The sequence below is a fragment of the Pseudophryne corroboree genome, chromosome 1 (genome assembly GCF_028390025.1).
Source record: "Pseudophryne corroboree isolate aPseCor3 chromosome 1, aPseCor3.hap2, whole genome shotgun sequence".
NCBI lineage: Eukaryota > Metazoa > Chordata > Amphibia > Anura > Myobatrachidae > Pseudophryne > Pseudophryne corroboree.
The window spans coordinates 243,300,896-243,310,145 of record NC_086444.1 but is presented as its reverse complement, the minus strand read 5'-3'; the positions used below and the strand labels follow the sequence as shown (position 1 = coordinate 243,310,145).

Genomic DNA, 9,250 nt, shown 5'->3' with positions numbered 1-9,250 from the left:
AAGCATAGAGTTAGCAGATTATTGTTAAGCAAAAGAAAAATCAGTCAGTAAGATTTAATCAGCCATGCAAATCACTGCCAGACTAAAATGTGTTTTCTACCCTCCGGTTTAGCACTGGGACTGCACTTATTAGGTAGTCTCTTCCCCTGTGCATGCTTATTGTGGAAGTAGTTCCGTGCTGTAAGTTTTTACAAATGAGACTTTCCCAATCGGTGCACACAGCCATCCCTGAAGAGGAGGCATGTATGCCAACGGGAGCTGCAATGAGAGGAGCTGGTCCTGTTTGGCACCTGCTGCTGGCTGCACAGGGCTGTGTGTGTGCAATGAGCCGTCAGCGGCTCATCCACCCCACAGCCTAAGCAGCTCTGTTCTGCTAGACTGGCGATATCTTCCGACCAACAGGGAGAACTGCAGCGAAGCGTCAGTGCGCCCTGCCAGAAATCCCTATGACACACACACACACACACACACACACACACACACACACACACACACACACACACACACACACACACACACTACTGTAATAATAGCAAATACAACATTATTAATACGAGTGCTGCTTGTATGGCCTGCCTCAAGCTGTATTAAGCTGCTATTTTGTAAATATGTGTCACCATTAGTGTGACAATAAATGAGAACTCAATCAGCAAATGGAAAATCTCATTGCATTGCATTGCATGTGTTTAGCGGAGATAAGGGCATAATGGAAAATATTTCCCTTACAACCGGTAAATAAATGCACTTCTATTCCAATTACTGGTTGCTGTTTTTCTGCTATGTAAGAATGAGCCTAACTCGGCGAAACAGATAATAGGCATAATATTACTTCGTCATATGATCCATTTTTATTCCAGGAACAAATTATGAATCAGGTTGCAGAACAAATGTAACCTCTTGCTAGCATATGCCCAACACTTTGCTGAATAAATTGAAGCAATGCTCTGTCACTTGGGGAAAGCGATAGAAATCAGTCATCCAGCTGCAGCTAATATGATCTCAGATATGACCTATTGTACTGCAGAATTAGCATACTCATCATTCCAATAAAACAACAAAATGCTTTCCCCTGCAGTTCTGTAATCGATTTACAATCTGATTATTTTTTATACAAAGCAGTGACCTGTTTCATTGGGATTGTGTCTCCTTTATTTATTCATTTATTTTTTTTTGCACTCTTTCTTTGCACGTCTCGCAACATAATGTGATTGGACAGAGCCTGTTCCAAGTGACTTTGAGGATCCGCCCCGGGTTTTGCCAGCAGCACAGTAGTTCGGAGACGATCTGAAAGGAGTGGGCGGGGCCTGTGAGGAGAGAGGCAGTTCCCAACTCTTCACCAAATACAGTTCAATGAGCAGCAGCTAGTGCGAGGAAGGGCTGCTCATTCCTGCTGGGAATCACAGGAGTTGTGGTGAACGCTGTATCCCATTTATCCAGCCAGCACACAGACCTGTTATGACTTGTTCCCATACAACCATATCCCATTGAAGGCATCTTTCCCTGAGTTGGAGTCATTGTGGAATTTGGATTTCTATTAGAGGAAGGAATAGCAGTTTTGCTCTGATCTCTCTCAATCGAGAAGAAAGTGCAGCATTTGTGATACAAATAGCATCCCATGTGTAGTAATGACTAAGGATTGCAAAGGAGAGCACATTGGATCCGTTTTTCCAGAGGGATCACTCTCAGTGGATTACTAATGGGACTGTACATGAGCTAGCCCTTATTCTGCACTGCCTCTGAATGTTCCCAAGGTACAGTGCTCTGCTATTCTCTCTGTGTGTAGTCTGTGTCTGTGTGTCAGACCATGCTATGGTCCTATTGCATGTCTGTTACTAGAAATCATACTCGTTCATGTTCCATTGTAAAGCGCCCCGGAATATGCTGGCGATATAGAAGTACATGTGGTCATGCCCAAGCTCTCACGTGCAGTCAGCGGGGGTGCAGAGCGCTAGGGGCACAGGCAGCTCTCTCTCCCACACAGATACAAAGGCAGGGATGGTCTGGGGGATCTTCTTCCTCTTCTAGCATTGTGAGGGAATGGCTCGGAACCAAGCGTGCAAATGCTAATTCTGTGCATCCGAGAAACTTGTGAGTGGCCCGGGGGTAGCTAATTGCTGCTGATGGGCTGATTGTCCCCTGTTTGACGGTGGGCTCTGTGCATCAGCGCAGACCCCTCCAGCACTTAAAGGTTTAACTAGGATGAAAGGGTCGTGTTGGGGTCGGCTGTAAATAGCTACTGCATCAAAACAAGCTACATTTCCTCTCCCCTCCTCAGTTCCGGGCATTTACCCTGATTTCCCCTCACCAGGCATAACAATGCCAGTGTATACTCAGTCTTCCCCTGCATGGCATAAAGTTGCGTTGCAACCATTTGAATGTGTTGCCCCGGCACACCCACCACTGTATCCGATGTATCTCTGCTTCCAGTGGCAGTGGATCTATTTTGTAGTAATTTATGTTGTCACTGCAGTTGAATGGCTATTGGAAGACATAATGTGACACATCTGTGCTAGAGACGATTAATTATTTAATGCAAACATTCCTGTTGTAGAAATATATTGCATAATGTGTATTGTTCTGCTTTGATATCATCAAGCCCTTTAGTTTTATCAAGCCTTTTAGTTTCCATAGTGCAGTTGGTAGAAGCAGCACCAGTGATGGATTAACAGGGCTGTTGCCCAGGGCCCCCCCATACACAGGGGCCCCCTCTTAGCTATATCACTGTGGAACATGTGAATTGGGGTTTCTGTGTGGCATAATGTGAACTGGGGGCACTACTGTGTGCTGGGAGTACTTACACATACTACTTTATAATAACATTGCTAGCCTATCAAATTGGCAGGTTTAGAAGTGGATATCTTACAGTAGTTACCTTGCCCTCAAACCTCGATACAATCTGTAAAGGCACCCATATTTGTTTTGGGGTGTATGAAAGCGCAGTGACTGCGCGATGCGCCCGGGTGCTCGCTGATGAAACGCCCGGTGGCTGCTGTACTGTGTTACCATGTGTAGAGAGGCAGTCATTTGAGAGTAATGTCCTTTAAGTGCTCTGGCTGCGAATGTGAACAGGAGATAGTAGAAGCTGAGGGAATCTGGCTGCAAATCCCCCCATGTGTTGTTTTTCCCTGCTGCCTTCTGGCTGGTACATTTGGGGAAATGGAGCAGAAAGTCAGGGAGCTGGTGTGGGCTACTTTACTCCCAAAGGGGCCCTGAAGCGAAATGAGATCATTTTGGTTAAATGTCTGGGATGGATTTGGGGAGCTCTGAGAAATCACTGAATACATGCAGATATGATGCATTGGTGCTACTGACCCACTGTCAGACCTATACTAGGTCTAGCTAAGCCATTGTGTACAGTGGTGTACTTGTGTACCTTCTACTACAGTAGAGAAACTAGAGAATAAAATACATTTAGGGGATATTTATCAAAGCTTGGCAACAGATACATTACCAACCAATCAGCTCCTGTCATCTTACAGGCTGTGTTTGAGGTGCTGGCTGGTTGGTACTTTATCTCTCTCCAAGTTCTACACCCCCCCTTATTTATTTCAATTATGTCACAAAACTATGGATGGCTAATGCAGGGATATGAACAGCACACAATAAATGACTTTCCCTATGTGCTCAAAGAGCAATAAGTACATTTAAGTTGGACTCATTGTGTTAACATGCATTTTTCTTTTAGTGACTTGTTAGAGTAGAAAGCACACGTGGTGCCTGCAAGATACAACAAAAGTTAATTGCATAAAACCTCTGTGTCTGCTCTGTGTCTGCATTACCTTGTAATCTGGACACCCAACCGTTTCACTGCTCATAGTCAGTTGTGCCCACAGCATCTTCTAATGGCCATACAGTATAAAAATGCTTATTTCCCATAAGTGTGCTTCTGTTTATAACCGCTCTGCCAGGAGCCTTTTCCTTACTGCTGTAGAAAGGATTGATTCGTCTATACCATTTCCAAACTAATAAGCATGTAAAAATAGATGGGCTGTTTAAACTTTATCTGGGTCAACGCATTACAAGAATACACTTGTGGACATTTCAGTCCACTTTTTTTATTTTTAGGGATCTTGAGAGCAGATTTGCTGTGTGGTTGGATTAAGGGAAAGACCAATATATTACTAGATGCTTATTTGCCTGAACTAAAATAGAAAAGGCATAATAACTATAAAAGTCTGGTTACCCACTGCAGCTTGCCCTTTTCTGGCTGCAATTGTTCCCAAGTCAAGTGCTATAAACGTTAATTATTAACTTAACTTTAAACAGACAGAATTCTGTCTCCAATCTTGATAAGTAAATGGAATTGATTTGTGTTTAGCCAACAGTTTGTCTTGTTCTGATTCCAAGTAGCTTTCATTTTAGTATAAAAGGTGCATACTGTTTGTATTGTATAGACTTAAACAAAAACAAAAACAAAAAAACAAGCTCAGTTTAGCTCTTATATCTTTCTGGGGAAGGCTATTTATCAATGCTCAAAGAGAGATAAAATTGTGAGAGATAAAGTATCAGCCAATTAGCTTCTGCCTTACATTTTACAAACTGTTGCCCAGATTTATCAAGCCTTGGAGAGTGATAAATAGCACGGTGATAATGTACCAGCCAATCAGCTCCTAACTGTTATGTTACATGATGTGTTTGAAACATGACAGTTGGTAGCTGATTGGTTGGTACTTTATCACCGTGCTATTTATCAATCTCCAAGGCTTGATAAATCTGCACATGTGTTTGAAAAATGACAGGAGCTGATTGGTTGGTACTTTATCTCTCATAATTTTATCTCTCTGGAAGCTTTGATAAATACCCACCTTGGTGCTGCTGGGTTTGTAAAGACTTGAATGAACTAAACTGTCTCTTAACTTTTTTCAACTAGTGCCTCCACATTGACTAATTGGGTTGCATTGCTAATTAACAAATATGTAGCCAAACCCTCATAGCTTGTATGCATAAAATGTATATAAGGATAATATCCATGTTCCTAACCTAATAGCTTGTTCTTTTGTTTAAAACCTATCACTTTTAGCATTGTGAATCTCTTAATCAGAACAATGTTTTCATTGCTAAATCCTAGTATATGTACAAAACGTGCTGATAATCTAGTTTAAACATTCAGTTTAATAGACATCTGTTAAAGCTGATGTAGTAGCAATGTATCACATATTACAAGAAAGAGATCATATCCAGCAATTGGCATGTTTTAATGAATTTGAAGAATTGCATCTCCAAGGAACTGTTTTATCTTTGTTATAGTAGATTGCCAGTCATATGCTTTGTGTTCTTACATCTACTAAGGTTGTTTAGGTTTGATCTGTTGAGTGATAATCTTAAGCAAGCTCTTTAAATGGATAAGAGAGAGATGAAATGTATATATATATATATATATATATATATATATATATATATATATATATATTGTTTTAAGACACATGGATTTATGTTACATTGCTGCTTGGAGATACAGCAGATTGTGACTCTCTCCTGAGCTAGTTATTGGTGTGTGGGAGACTTGCCTGCTAAATATATTGGGGGTTGATGGGGTCTTAGACAAGTAGGTGCTTTTATTGCAAAATCTGACAGTGTGTATAACCTGTAATAAATCCAACCTTGTGATTGGATACATGACAGCAAATTTGTTTGTGTGTTGTTCTAAATGACAAAGGGAACTCCCTCATTTTCATTGCAAGCCCCTCAGATTGACATGTAAAAGGGATAGTGTTGACAGATATAGTGGCTGTAGACCTGTTCCGCTTCTCTTTGTTTATCTGCCACTCATCATTGTATCAAAAACAGATTTTAGTTTCTGATAACACTATAAACTGGCAAGAGGCCATGTTGAGAAAAGATACCGTGTATATTAAATGCCAAACCTGTTTGTATTGTCTTCATTCTCTTTATGATACAGACAGCATAGGACCTTAACCCTAAAATGGGATATTGTTTAATATTCATTGACAGACCATTATCGTAATTGCACTATTTACATAGAAATATGTAAAGTTTATGTGTTTAAGTATTCTTCAGTAACTGACTATGTACATAGGAGAAAACAGATTTTATTCAATGGGTTGTGCACAGCTCCCCTAGTGGTGGCACTGTGATTTGCAGTGATGGATTAATTTCTACAACTATTATTCAGTCATAACATTTTTGTAGATAGTTTTTACATATTTACCAAAATATTGTTCTTATTTAGTAGAATTTACTTATAAAGGAGTTAGATCTAAATACTTTGCTTTGTCTACTTATAGGTTGAGGGGGGAAACTAGTCATTATTGATGCAGTCCAGGACAGAAATTGCTGTTTTGTCTACCTTACCTTTTTTGGCAGCTAAATTGGCCATTAAACTGGTGCCGGGTGGCCTTGTGCTGCAGAGTAATACTTTTTTCACTTATTTTTCGGAATATTTCTTACCAAATTAATTTTTTTTTCTTGTTTGTGTTTCTTCTTAAATAAAGGAACTGGAATGTATTAATGTGGATTGATATAGTTGTTGGTTTCCTCTTGTTCACCACTAACATTATTTTGATGTATCAAAACACTCCACATGATATCCAATGGATCTTTATATAACATTAATTGTTTGACTTTTGTAGAAAAGAACCATATGAAAACCACTATAACTGAATTTCCTGGGAATATGTATTGCATATTCATAAGCATATTCAGTGTATGATTCCGTATAATGTGCTATAAACTCCATAAATAATGATGTTTTCTGTTTGTCTTTGTTCCATCACTTGGTACATATTTTGTAGAATATGTAACATGATAACATCCTTAAATTGCCACCCAATAAATATATACTGTTTTATGTTAACTTGTGCTCCAAAATGGAGGTACTCAGTTTATGGGCAGAATTCCTGAAGAATGCAATCGATCAGTTCTCTGCGAGCTGTGCCTTCTCATCAGTGGTTCAGGGTGACCAACCCACTAAAAGAGAATATAAGAGTCTGAGGTGCTTAATTGGGCACTGACTCTATTTTGCCGGATTGACAGAACACTTTATTTCACAGCATTTCTGGGAATGCAATACATTATATGCTTTTATCTAGGCTTATCATTTCAAGGCTAAATACACATTGGTACTGGCTTCGTCCAGAGAAAAGAACAAAAGAGAGCGCTATCCCATATTGCCAACTATTGTATAACATTTATTAATTTACTCCTCCCTGTATCTGGAGCTCCATGTAGCCTGGGGCTCTGCCAGTAAAATGCATGGGTCGGTGGACTAGTTACAAGCCCTTGCTCTCGAAACCCCCCTTGGTTTTTGACCATGGTACAAAGAAGCCCCTGAAAAAAAACCCTGCATTTTGCAGCCTTCAGTCTCTGGGTAAGGAATTGGGGTGGGAGTCACACATGTAACTGGGACAGGGAAGATGGGCCCCTCTCAGCTCTGGGCCCCATAGCAGCTGCACTCCCTGCACCTATGGTAGCTACGCCCTTAGTGGGACATTGTCAAATGTCAAAAAAAAGATTTGAGTAGGTTGTATAGCTTTAAAAACAGCATACAAAGCAATTTACAGAGTAGACTCGTATTCTTAGCTGAGGAACTAGGTTTTCCTTCTTGAAAATATATAATGTGGGTGTGTTGCTATTCCATTATACTAAATACATGTTTATTTTATTAGCTATGATCTCACAAGAGACAAACTGCAAGTAAAACAAGGATGGTAATATATCTGGGAGATACAAGATCTTAGAAGAATTCAGATGGAGCTGAGTTTGCTAAAGTGAACAGTAGCCCATGGCTAAGGGTTAAACTGAGAAATTCTGTCAGGCATTTGTAATGTCTTATACATTTTCTCACCAAGACTTCATATACATTTCAACTGCTATTTACCTAGTATGGGGTTTTCTTACTATTGATACAAGGTGCATTTTGTAGTATCGCCTAGCAACCAGTAATCAGTAAGCTTTATTATACCTAGTGGAAGCTAGATAATGAATGAAAATGTCTGGTTATTTGAAAATAACAATGTGTAACTGATACAAATGGACACATTTTTTGTGGTTGTATATAGGTTTAATTATACAGTGTAAATTATTATATTTCAGTTGAATTTGTATATTTTAGAAATAACATTTATGTATTAAAAGATCAAGGGGGATATGCACTAAGCCTTGGAGAGAGATAAAGTGAAGAGAGATAAAGTTCAAGCCAATCAGCTCCTAACTGCCATTTTACGGCTGTATTTGAAAAATGACAGGAGCTGTTTGGCTGGTACTTTGTCTCCATCCACTTTATCTCTCTCCAAGACTTAGGGCCGGATGTACTAAAGGGAAAATATAGTAAGACCCCCGTTTTCGGGGGTTTTACCGCATTTTCATATGTACTAACCCCTGGCCGCCGCATTTTTGCCGCTGAGGGTATCACCATCTTTGGATCTATAGAAGCCTATGGGCTTCTTACTGCAGGCCGCTGCATCCCGCCACCACGCCGCAGACGCCGACCCCCCTTTCACCTGGCATACCTCCTTCCAGGCAGCCCTGGTCCTGGAAGCTTAAACTCCTCCTCCCCCTAGCAACACAGCCGGTGGTCCTCCTGGCTGCAGGGAGGAGGAGGAGATGCCCGGGACAGCCTGCTGCCTGATTCCCGGCCTGGGAGGAGAGGGAGAGCCCAGGTAGGTGACAGAGACCCCCTCACACCACTTTACAGGTATCGCGGGGACCCTCCGTCACCGCATTGCAATGTTAATCGCATATGTTAGTACATATGCAATTAGCATCGCTGCGGTGGGCGGCAAGGGGCGGCGATGTATGTTACTAGATCCCACCCTTAGTATATCTGGCCCTTAGTCCTCATTGATTTTACATAACTTAAATAAGACCACCTACTTGAATAGTGGTGATACTGTATGGCAGTTCTGCTTTTTATTTAATGCTCTAAGGACACATCAATCCAACATGGCTCCCCATTTAAGTGATGATATTGATATTTTAAAATACAGATCGTAATTCCTTCTGATCATTGGCTAACAGGAGAATGTCCCTCACAATGATTCCTGTTGTCTTGATACCTATGTAATTACTGTTGGGAGAACAAAGGGATAACGTGTAGTCTGTTCTTTATACATTAGGGTTGCATATTTGTTATGTTGTATTGATATATTGATTGAAAATCCTTACTCCGTGTTTGTGTTTCCTATTCTAGTTCTCAATGTTTCACATGGTCTGCTCTTTAGTTAATTTCTTTAGCATCTTTAAACGATGGCCTAGCTAGCTAGTGAAACTGTTTGCCTGATATTCATCTATT

General features: G+C 40.5%; 1 protein-coding gene across 5 annotated transcripts in view; it reads left to right on the top strand.

Annotated features, from left to right (window-relative positions):
• Window positions 1-1,336: 1,336 nt before the first annotated feature.
• The window catches only part of SEMA6A (semaphorin 6A), a 223,238-nt gene continuing 215,324 nt past the window's right edge, over window positions 1,337-9,250 (top strand). For all 5 annotated transcript variants that reach the window (XM_063964176.1, XM_063964175.1, XM_063964174.1 and 2 more), the window contains exon 1: window positions 1,337-1,751. The gene's annotated coding sequence lies outside the window, so the exon portion shown is untranslated. The remainder of the gene's footprint in view (window positions 1,752-9,250) is intronic.